This window comes from Prunus dulcis, chromosome 3 (assembly GCF_902201215.1).
Source record: "Prunus dulcis chromosome 3, ALMONDv2, whole genome shotgun sequence".
In the NCBI taxonomy this organism is placed as follows: domain Eukaryota; kingdom Viridiplantae; phylum Streptophyta; class Magnoliopsida; order Rosales; family Rosaceae; genus Prunus; species Prunus dulcis.
In genome coordinates, this window is record NC_047652.1 from 9735604 (window position 1) to 9747614 (window position 12011).

General features: G+C 39.7%; 2 pseudogenes; both read left to right on the forward strand.

Annotated features, from left to right (window-relative positions):
- Positions 1–3984: 3984 nt before the first annotated feature.
- Positions 3985–5762, forward strand: LOC117622991 (annotated as a pseudogene).
- A 4550-nt stretch (positions 5763–10312) lies between these two features.
- Positions 10313–12011, forward strand: part of LOC117621710 — a 17877-nt pseudogene continuing 16178 nt past the window's right edge.

Consider the following 12011-nt stretch of genomic DNA (forward strand, 5'->3'; position numbering starts at 1 on the left):
GCAAAGACAGTACTGAATATCAAAACAAGTTTGACTTCACGAGCAGTTATAATATTCCCATAAACCCTAGCAAAAAGCACTCTGAAATTGAATTATGGAACCAGAAACTGCATTGCAGTTTCTGGTTCAAAATTTGCTACAAACAACCAGAAATCAAAATGCAAAGACAGTACTGAATATCAAAACACATTTAACTTCATGAGCAGTTATAACATTCCCATAAACCCTAGCAAAAAGCACTCTGAAAGTGAATTATGGAACCAGAAACTGTTTCTGGTTCAAAATCTGCTACAAACAACCAGAAATTTTGAATCCAACGATTTTGAATGGTTAATCCCTATAAACGAAGCAAAACCTAAACGAAGAGTAGTTTTGAATCCAACGATTCATCCATTTTTCCAAAAACTACATTGCATAAAGAACAACATGCAAAAATGTGTAATCCCTAAAATCGAAGACAAATCTGTGTTAGAGGGTCATTTTCTTACTGTTTTTTTCCCAAGAGAGTGAAAATCGCTTCGATAGGCGTCAGTGGTTGTCGTTGTTGGTGGTGGTTTCTGCTCGTCGTCGTTGCTCGTCGTCGTTGCTGCTCGTCGTCGTTGCTGCTCGTCGTTTCTGCTCCTCGTTGCTACTCGTCGTCGTCGTTGCTCGTCGTCGTTGTTGGTGGTGGTCAGTGAGGAACTATCGGCTGAAGCACTCTGAAGTTGAAGATGAAAGGTCGCGCGAAAGGGTTTTTGGAACTGATTCAATTTGAGTAGTGTCGTTTTTTGTTCTGTTTTGAGTCTTGTTATGTCGTTTTGACTCTATATTTGACAATAAATCACAATGGCACATGTTGTAATTGTAGTGCTCTTCAATGTTATTTTAGTAAAAGTAGGTGTTACTTTATTGTCTTTGGTTTTATATTAATTAAGTAAAATTGTATATCTATCTTTCAAATTAGTAAAGTATTTTATGTGTGAAAACTAAAGCTCCCTTATTAATTCCATGCTCACAAATCAATTATCCGACATAGTACTTTCCTATGCTCACAAATCATTCATCCGATATAGTGCTTTCCTAGTTGTGCAAGAGAAATTTCAAATATCTTTCATAAATATCGCATTGTCGAGGTTGTGCTGGGAGTAACAAGAGACCATCACGCACTGATTGATTTAGTGTGTTTGGCATGTGAGAGTAACAAGATCCCCACATGCCTCATATGCCAGTTGTGCATGTTTTTAGTGTGTTTTGCATGCACTAGCTACTTGCAATAATTTATATCACATTGATATGATAACGTATTTGATTCTGAATATATATTTTAAGAACCACTTTTTACCGAAAAAACGATTACATGAGTGTGCAGTCTTGTCTGAATTTTATAATTCCTACGCTTGATACTATATGTTTGGATGACTTTCGTTTTTGGACGAAACATCTTTTGGCTCTGCCCTTGTGAATGCTACTTGAGTGGACTGCGGAGGGCCTGTCTTCAAATCTCTATCAGCAGCTGTCATCTATGTTTTTCTATTATTTATTATCCTGCTCAACGAAAAAGCAACCCCATCATTCATGTCCTCATGCATCATATATGCATGATGGACCCTATCTTACAATTATCATACTTAACTTCTTCTTTTTCTTTCTGGACTTCAAATTATGAAAAAACACAGATGGCAGGTGCTGATAGAGATTTGAAGATAGGCTCTCCGCAGTCCACTCAAGTAGCATTCACAAGGGATTAGGTGAGATTTGCTTGGCCCTTCTTTTAATTATGATCTTCCATATCAATTATTAGGTATCATCATTGAATATATATTGCAATAATATTAGTGGTACAACAGCGACTAATATCTATTTGTAATGCTATTGTAGTTTATTTTACTTCTACAACAATTGTAGTTTATTTGTAATGTTATTCTTTTTCTATGACTTATGAATGATATTGGTATCTTTTAAATTATAAGGATATTTGATTTTCAATTTTTTTATACAAAGCTTTTAGCCTTTCAAAATTTTACCTCAGCTAAAAAATTCCTGTGTGTACACAATAAGAATAATATGTAAAGAAATTAACATAAGTATATTTAAAAATCACGCACATAAGCCAAAAGAAACATGTATATAGGGTCAGAATTAAGAGACACTTTTTGACACAAACGATAACCCACTTGATTGGCCGTTAGATGAAACCATTTTGAATGATAGTTATGTTAAAAATGTTCAGTATTTGTCCTATATCGAAAATTTAGGGACCTTACATGGATTTATAAAGAGTTAGGCTACTTCGTTTATTGTCAATTAATTTTGGAGTAGAAACTCAAACTTTAACCTACCCCACTGCCTTCCTTCATCCTTTTGGATGACTATCTGTTCTTAAACTTTAAAACTGAATCTCTGGATAATTATGACTTGAAAACTTAATAGTACTATTGGATTACTATACACGGCTTTGTGTATTTCTCAATTTAGACTTCAGAGTGCGACAACTAGGGTTGGCAATGGGTCGTGTCGTGCCGGGATAATAAACGTGTTAAGAATGCTCAACCCGAACCCAACCCATTTAATAAATGTGTCATGTCGAGTTCGGGTCGTCTTTTATCGTGCGGGTTTCTAGTCGTGTAACGGGTTCATAAATAATAACATGCATGTTACAAAACTCACAATTGAAAATTTTTAAATAAAAAAACAGAGAGAGGAGAGAAAATATAAGAAAAAGAAAGAAAAAAAAAAGATAGAGAGAGGAGAGAAGAGAGAAGGAAAAGAAAAAAAAGAGAGAGAGAGAGAGAGAGAGAGAGAGAGAGAGAGAGAGGAGAGAAGAGAGAAGGAAATAAATAAATAAATAAAAGAGGAGAGAAAACTAAAGAGAAGGAAAAGAAAGAAAAAAAAGAGAGGAGAGAAGAGAGAAGGAAAAGAAAGAAAAAAAGAGAGAGGAGAAGAAAGAAGGAAAAGAAAGAAAAAGAAACATTACAAATATCAAAAGGTATAGTATATAATCATAAGGTTGTATGTAGCATGGTGGATAAGATGTTGGAGAAGAATGAGGGTGGTGGGAGTTCGAAACCCCTTGTGGTGTATGTTTTGAAGTCTTCATTTCTCTTCATTTCTTCACGGGTTAACACGACCCGTTTAATAAAAGGGTCATAACGGGTTGACCCGAAAATTACCCAATTATCAATTGTGCGGGTTCGGTTGTGTTTTTTCCATGCGGGTTTCGAGTCGTGTAGGAAATTGCCACCCCTAGCAACAACCACATGTTTTGAGCATTTCTCCACTATCTCTGTCATTAGGCCAACAAACTATTAACTATTAGCTTTGTATCAATTGTAAGAGTTCTTCTGGTTCGTCAATTTCTAGAAATTTCTAAAATTTGATGCTTCATAAACCTTCTTGGCGTGGTGCCATGGAGTTTGGTTATTTTTTGGCTGCAATGGGAGTTGGGTGTTTTGCTTACTTCGATTGAAAAGTGATGATATATATTTAAAATGAATGAAAGGGGTTAGAAGAGAACTTAGATTAATATCTCTGAATATTTGAGTTCTTCGTGCTTCCAAATTTGGGAAAGAAGATGGATAGAGGAGAGAATATTATTATTATTAAAGGAGGAAAACATATTATATATATATAATATTACATATACATAATAATTAGATGAAACTTCACTTTGTCAATTTCTCCCTCCCACTTCAAAGTTCAATCTACAGTAACTTCCTTGTCAATTTCTCCCTTCTACCGTCAAGTCTCTCTAACGGTAGGGACTAATGGTGCAACACAACACCTAATTGAGTGATCTCTGTAACTATTTTTAGAGTTGAGTAACCAAAATGTAACTCTAAGTATAGTTGAGGACCATTGCTACAAATAACCCTTTACTTAAATAATTGGGATGTGGATTGTGTCAGGTCGGCAACGACTATATAAGCATATCCCCAGTATAGAAGACTTAAAATAAGAGCCATCGGTGTTCTTGAGCTACACATATAAACATACACACTTAGATAAATGAGTTTGGCTAATGATAAAGTTAGTGCTACTAGCCATGAGCTTTTTCAAGCTCAAGCTCATGTGTGGAATCATATCTTCCAGTTCATAAACTCCATGTCATTAAAGTGTGCAGTTCAATTAGGCATCCCAGATGTGATTCACAACCATGGCCAACCCATATCCCTTTCCAATCTCATTTCCGGCCTCAATGTCCACCCGTCGAAAGCTCATTTCATCGCACGCCTCATGCGAATACTCGTCCACTCCAATTTTTTTGCACAAGACCAGCAAGTTCAGCTACCACTTCTTCCAAACAATAATAACAACAATGAGAATATTGTTCATCAGGATCTTGATGATGAAGCGGAGGAAAAAGCTGTTGTGGTGTATAGCCTAACACCAGCTTCCAGGCTTCTCCTCAAGGAAGCTCCATTAAGCACCACACAATTTTTACTTATGATTCTTGATCCAGTAGTGACAGATCCATTTCATCTAATGGGCACTTAGTGCCAGATGAACAATCATGGAAATCATGATCATCCAGCTTCCCCATTTGAGATGGCACATGGAAGGCCTTTTTGGGGTTTGGCTGCTCAGCAACCAAAGTTTGGTAGCTTGTTTAATGAAGCAATGGAGGCTGACTCTCAGCTGATAGCAAGGGCAGTGGTTGAAGAGTGTGAAGGAGTTTTTGAGGGTTTGAATTCCTTGGTTGATGTTGGAGGTGGCACAGGAAACATGGCCAAGGCCATTGCGAAGGCCTTCCCGAACATTAATTGCACTGTCCTTGACCAACCACATGTTGTCGCAAACTTGCAAGGGACTCACAATTTGGATTTTGTTGGAGGAGACATGTTTGAGAAGATACCCCCAGCAAATGCAATTTTCCTCAAGGTAATTATAAAACTCAATTATTTCTCTCATTTTTATTATTCCTTAACTTCCTAATTAATTATTACCTTGTTGTTAGGAAACACATCTCACCCTTCTCAGCAGAATTTTCTAAACTTGTCCTTGTTTTGCTCGGCTTTCAATCCGAGTTGTGTATTTAAGGAATTTTATGGAGTTTAATGATAAAACTCAAAACGAAAAGACAATCTTGTTGAACAAAGTAAAGTAACACATTGGAAACTTAGACAAAATGTATAAGATATGCCCTTTTATACAAACCCCACACCAGCTTGGACTATGTTGGTGGTTAATTTGGGGGTAATATAGATGTTTCTAGTAGTGGTCCGCGGGTCCGTTCCTCTTAAATTTTAACAAACTTTACTATTCATAAATGAATTAGTAACGATGACAAGTTAATCAGTGCATGTACAAAGTATATTAAGCAGGTACCATACACTAATTCTATGCACGGATGTGGTTGTGAGTACAAATTCAAGGCTTATGTTAAAGTAATTAACCATTAATTAATGTATGGCATCAATGATCAGTGGGTTCTGCATGATTGGAGTGATGAGGAAAGCGTGAAGATATTAAAGAAGAGTAGAGAAGCAATTCTGAGCAAAAATGAAGGAGGAAAGGTTATCATCCTGGACTTAAATGTGTCTGCAGATGATAAGAAGATGGATAAGAAATCAATTGAAACTCAGCTCATGTGGGATATGTTGGTGATGGTCGAACTCAATGGCAAAGAGCGTAGTGAAGCAGAGTGGGAAAAGCTCTTTTGGACTGCTGGATTCTCTCACTATAAGATTACACATACATTGGGCCTCAGGTCTCTTATTGAAGTTTACCCCTGAAAAAAAGCGTCACTCTTCTAATTGTATGTTAAGTGCTTGCGAATTTCATGAATAAGCCCTAAATCTATTTTACCTCTTTTGGTGTGTATATGCATATATTATATAAGTTTGGATGTTTCCTTCTTCTTTTGTAATCCTTAAAGTTTGTAATTTAGGTCTTAAGAAATAAAAATGGTACGCAGTACCTCTCAGTCCAATAGTTTTTCTTAATGACGTGGAAGAAGTTTTAAGAAAAAGGAGAAGCCCAAATGTATGATGGACCAATAAGACAAACAGCCATGAATGAGAGACAGATTTCATGCTAATTCCAATCAATTTTTGGGAGTTAATTTAAAAAATAAATAGTTAACAACAATTGAAGCGTGGTTTCCTACGAATTTTCAAGGCATGAAAACGACCATAGTCCATGTTTAGCACTTGAGAAAACAAAAGCAGGCTTGTGCAAGTTGTTAATAGAATAAACAGTGGGTAACAAACAACAAACATCTACAAGCAAAAACACATGTTTTCAAGAAAACCAATTGTTTATACCATATCCGACTGGCCAATTAATGAACAACACATGGAATAAGGGATCCACAAGGAGATCCCATAAACTTGACGATCTATTAAGTCCCACAAAGTACCATCAACAGGCGCCAAGCCTTTGGCAACCCAGCCTGTTGATCGCAGCCAAAGACTGCGCTTCAGAGTAATTTGTCACAAAAGATACGTGGTGCCTCCTCAGCCAATCCTCGCAATCCCACATCGAAATATCACTCAAGATGCACACCCGTCAAAGTCTATAGATGTTAGATTTACTTTCCCAAATTCTTGGACTCTCAGAGTGACTGGCTTTTATAGTCACCCTGATCATACCTAGGGTCATCATTCATGGAAACTTATGCGAAGATTAAGTAGGGTGGATCATGGTCCTTGACTTTGCTGTGGAGATTTTAATGAGATTATGGAGTATCACAAAAAGAGTGGGGATCACATTCAATGCGATATTCTCATGGAGGATTTTAAAAATGCTATTTTCGATTGTCGCTTAATTCTGTTTGAGTTCACAGGGTATAAGTTTATGTGGAATAACAACAGGAAGGATGCAGCTAATGTGCAGGTTGTTGGCGAGATCCTAATTCTATTAGGAGATTTATTTTCTATTCTATTAGGATTTTATTTCTTTATCTTTTGTACAAATCTTGTGTAATTAGAAGTTTATTTGTTTTCTTGTAAAACCCTACTAGGGTTTACACACTTATACCTTCTTTTGGAAAATATATCAGAAAATATTCCACCCCATATTGTTTAACTTGGCATCAGAGTTGACTTTCTGCTGACCTCTATGTTGTGCCCACATTCTAGCCCCATATTTTTCTCTACCTGTGCCGTGTGTGTTATCAAATTATATTTGTTATTCTTTCTAACTTCTATTTGTTGGAACCAAAATTGTAGGATGTTGTTGGGCATTTTCAGCAGTGGCAGCTACAGAAGGAATTAATTTCTTACAACAGGTAAATTGATCTCTTTGTCTGAACAAGAGCTGGTCGATTGTGACACTGCTGATCAGGACCAAGGCTGTGAGGGTGGCTTGATAGACAATGCCTTTCAGTTAATCCAAAAAAATCATGGGCTTAGTACAGAAGCTTATTACCCATACAATGGTACTGATGGTACATACAACGCCAAGATGGAACCCAGCATTGCAGCCAAGATAATTGGCTATGAAGATGTGCCTGCAAACAGTGAAAAAGGCCCTTCCTGATAGGTTTCCCTCGTTAGTGGAGGAGAGAAAAAGAAGGAAAATAAATAAATAGCAAAATAAAATGAAAGAAAGGACGGGAGAATTTGAAGAAAATGAATGGAAGAGAAAATGAGAAAAATTCTCCTTCTTGCATGGCCACTAATTAGTTAGGAATGTTGGCTAGAAAACCAAAACTTAGAGAGTTTTGAGAGATAAGAAAACCTCACTTGTGTGAGAGAGAAAATCCTCTTGAGAGAAAAACCAAGAGAGAGTTTAGCCACCGATGTTTGGTGAGATCATTATTGTATTCCCATTATTTTCATAGTGGAAAATATTGAATGTTATTTTTGCCCATTTTATTTACACAAGGCTAGGAAAAGGACTGCCAAATTTATTTATTGCCTCTTTTATTTTTCACCATCTTTCTCAACACTTCTTAGCTCTGTTGCTCATCAGCCTGTTTCCGTTGTCATTGATGCTAGTGGTTCCAACTTCAATTCTATTCAAGTGGTGTTTTTCCTGGAACTTGTGGAACAAGCTTGGATCATAGTTGTGGGAGTAAATTTCCCCACGAGAATATTTAGTTTGAAAGATTCCCCTTTCTTTTTCGCCACCTCTTTCTCCCTGCAAAATAGGACAAATAAGAGGACCACACCCGGGGGGTGTTGGCCAAAGGCCCTTCGATGCCTAAATTAGTTCAAGTATTTATAAGAAAAACACTAGCTAACTAGGGTACGGAGATGTGTTTAAGGGTAAACCGGGCGGCCGGAGCCCTATGTAAAAGAGAGAGACAGAGAGAGAAAAGAGGTGGCTAGGGTTTGAGAGGAATTTTCTGCAGAGTTTTTAGTAGAGATTTCAAACGTACCTCAACCCTTGTGTGTGGCCATCCTTTTATAGAGCCTCGTAGGGTTAGGGTTTGGAGAAAAATAATCCTTGTTGGGAAAGGAATTATTTTTCTAATTTTAGGAGATTTAAATCAATTAGGGATTTAATGCGAATCAAATCCCTAATCAAGGCAAGAATCCCCAAATGGAAGGAAATATTTGACCTAGGATTTGCTTAAAATTAGGTTCCCACAAATGCCCCCCAGCTTCTGTATGGCGTGTGGTGGCATGGAGGAGGTGTGAATTAACTGTTGGACTGTCCAGCTGTGACTGGGCTTCCTTCTTGGATTTGGGGTCTTAATTGGAGTCAGCTTTTCACTGTTCTTGGAGTTGGGTTCCCAGTAGGAATGGGCTTGCGATTTTTTCTTGACCTAGGATGCCCAACCTGTATAAATGCAGGGCTTCTCTTCACTCTTCTTCACATCGCAAACTTGACTTCTTTACTTTCTAGCTTGAGAGAGATATTGGAGAATTTGCACTACTTGTCGAAGAGAGGAGTTGTCGTCCATCCCAATGTAAGTCGAGCAAGTATATTTTTTTCTTCGTCTTCTCTTTTTTGCGGCGAGGACCAGCTAGATGGGACCAAGCTTGTTGTCGTCGTGGGTGGCTGAAGACGGTTGGAGTAGCGGTAACCGTTAGTGGTCTGCCCCTTGCCCAATATGTTGAGAGATGGAAGCAGAATAGTCTACACTCTGATGATCTCCTGGCTGGGTAGAAGGAGTGTTCTGCCGGACTCCTTTAAAAAAGGATGGCTGACATGTCAAGTCTTCAAGAAATAAAGCTACAACTTTGCTGGAAAGATGCGACTCCGTTGAGGAAAAAGCCAAGGATCCATTCTGCTGAGAAGACTCAAGCAAGAGCTGTTCTGCCGCCATCAGCAAGGTTTAAACATCTTGTTGGTGCAGATAGCAAGAAGATTGACGGTATATGCGATTTTCGGGATGTTCCACTTGAGTCTTCTACAGACAAGCTTAGAGACCGTGATTTGCTCCATGAAGTGGTTTGCTTGCCGAGAAGGAAAGAGATGTTGGCATTCCTCTCTGAAGTTTGAGTCATCTACACTAGTCAAGAGATGAAGATCGAGCTGGGAGGTGTACTCATTCGCTCAACTATCGGGATCCAGCTGTTGAGTCACGATCAGTCAAGCGTGGAGTTGAATCAGCATCGTTGACTCCTTTATTTCTTTTCAGCTTTTGTAGTCTGCTTTCTTGTGTAGAATAATTGTTGAACTTGGCTGGTTGGTCAACTTGCTTTGGAAATTTTAGTTATTTTTTCAACTTCAATTTGCGTATTGACTTGTGAACTGCTTGAGTAACCAGCCAGTATCTTGATTGTGTGTCTCCCTTGGAAAATTTATAAGTGCCAGGGTCCTTCTTAAGGGACTCTAAGCATGCTCTGCATATCTCATCGGATGTTTTTCTCAGGTCATAGCATGTTTGGCCTATGTCCGGAGACACGTCGATGAGAGCTGCCAGTTTGACCTACGTCTGGAGACGTGTCGATGAGTGTGACCCGTTTGGCCTATGTCCGGAGACGTGTCGATGTGTGTGGCCCGTTTGGCCTACGTCCGGAGACGTATCGATGAGAGTGGCCCATTTGGCCTACGCCCGGAGACTTGTCGATGTGAGTGGTCTGTTTGGCCTGCGTCCGGAGACGTGTCGATGAGTGTGGCCTGTTTGGCCTACGTCTGGAGACATGTCGATAAGAGTGGCCCGTTTGGCCTATGTCCAGACACGTGTCAATGAGTACGACCTATTTGGCCTACGTCCGGAGACGTGTCGATGAGATGAAAGTGACCCGTTTGGTCAACAGTCATGGGTGGCGGCACCGGCACCGGCACCTAGGCCTTGCAGTTGCACAACGGAGGAGGCCACGGGGCTACGTGGCTGCGCTGCAATTTGAGCAGCCATATGGCACAGCTGCTGCTGCGTTCCGGTTGCTACAGCAGTTGTTTGGAAAGGTTGCGCCGCTGCCGGAGGTGGCTGGACAGCATGGGCAGCCAGGAAGGGCTGCTGGAACGCGCTGGCAGCCATGAGAGGCTGCTGGAAATCTTCGGGAAGCTGTTAGAATGCATTGGCAGCCATGGGAGGCTGCTGAAACTTTTTGAGAAGCTGCTGGAATGCTCTGGGAGCCATGGGAGGCTGCTGAAACTGGCCGGGGAGCTGCTGGAACGTGCTGGCAGCAATGGGAGGTTGCTGCAAAATGCTGGCAGCAGCTGTACCTCGTGGTGGCAGCGAGGCTTCGGCAGTTCCAGAGTGCGCCGTCGAGGTGGTTTTGCCCCTAAGGCATTTGCTTCCAACCATGGTTGTTTGGAAGGATTCGGTGGATTGAAAAAATAGGTTTGGAGCACGATTTGAGTATATCTCGTGGTCTCAACAAAAGCACCAATTTGTGGGAGTAAATTTCCCTACGAGAATATTCGGTTTGAAAGATTCCCCTTTCTTCTTCGCCGCCTCTTTCTCTCTGTAAAGTAGAACAAATAAGAGAACCACACCCGGAGGGTGAGTGTTGGCCAAAGACCCTCCGATGCCTAAATTAGTTCAAGTATTTGTAAGAAAAACACTAGCTAACTAGGGTACGGAGATGTGTTTAAGGGTAAACCGGGAGCCTTATGTAAAAGAGAGAGAGAAAAGAGGTAGCTAGGGTTTGAGAGGAATTTTCTGCAGAGTTTTTAGTAGAGATTTCAGACGTACCTCAACCCTTGTGTGTGGCCATGCTTTTATAGAGCCTCGTAGGGTTAGGGTTTCGAGAAAAATAATCCTTGTTGGGAAAGGAATTATTTTTCTGATTTTAGGAGATTTAAATCAATTAGGGATTTAATGCGAATCAAATCCCTAATCAAGGCAAGAATCCCCAAATGGAAGGAAATATTTGACCTAGGGTTTGCTTAAAATTAGGTTCCCAGAATAGTGTTACTGTGGGAACCTAATTAAATCAAAACCCTTTGTCAAATAATTCCTTCCATTTGAGGATTATTTGACCTAATTGGAAATTCTTCAATTTAATTGGGGATTACCCAATTAAATAGAATATTACCTAATTGGGTCGAGAATTGATTTGATTCCTACCCCAATTCCGAATTAAATAAGGAGTTACCTAATTAAATTAGGAATTGAATTGATACCTATCACAATTAGGGATTTGATTTACCCTAATAAATCAAATCCCTAATTAATCAAATCAATTCCAAATCGGGGAGGAATAATTCCTTTCCATCTACGGAATTATTCCTCTGAAACCCTAGCCTCCGAGACCACTATAAAAGGATGGCCACACACAAAGGTTAAGGTACGCCTAAATTCCTACTAAAGCTCTGCAGAAATTATTTCTCAAAAACCCTAGCCACCTCCTCTCTTTCTCTCTCTCACACAAGGCTCCGGCCACCACACACGGCTCCGGCCACCCGGTTTTTCTTGAATTACCCTACCTAACTTAGGCATCGGAGGGCCTTTGGACAACACCCCCCGGGTGTGGTCCTTTTACTCCGATCTGTTTTGCAGGGAGAAAGAGAGGCGGAGAAGACGAAGGAATCTTGGGCGAATATTCTCGTGGGGAAATTTGCTCCCACAAATTGGTGCTTTCATTGAGAGCGCGAGATATATTCAAAGCGTGCTCCAAATCCATCTTTCACACATTTTTTTTTCAAACAACCATGGTTGATACAAGACGTACGAAGAGTAATGCCACCAC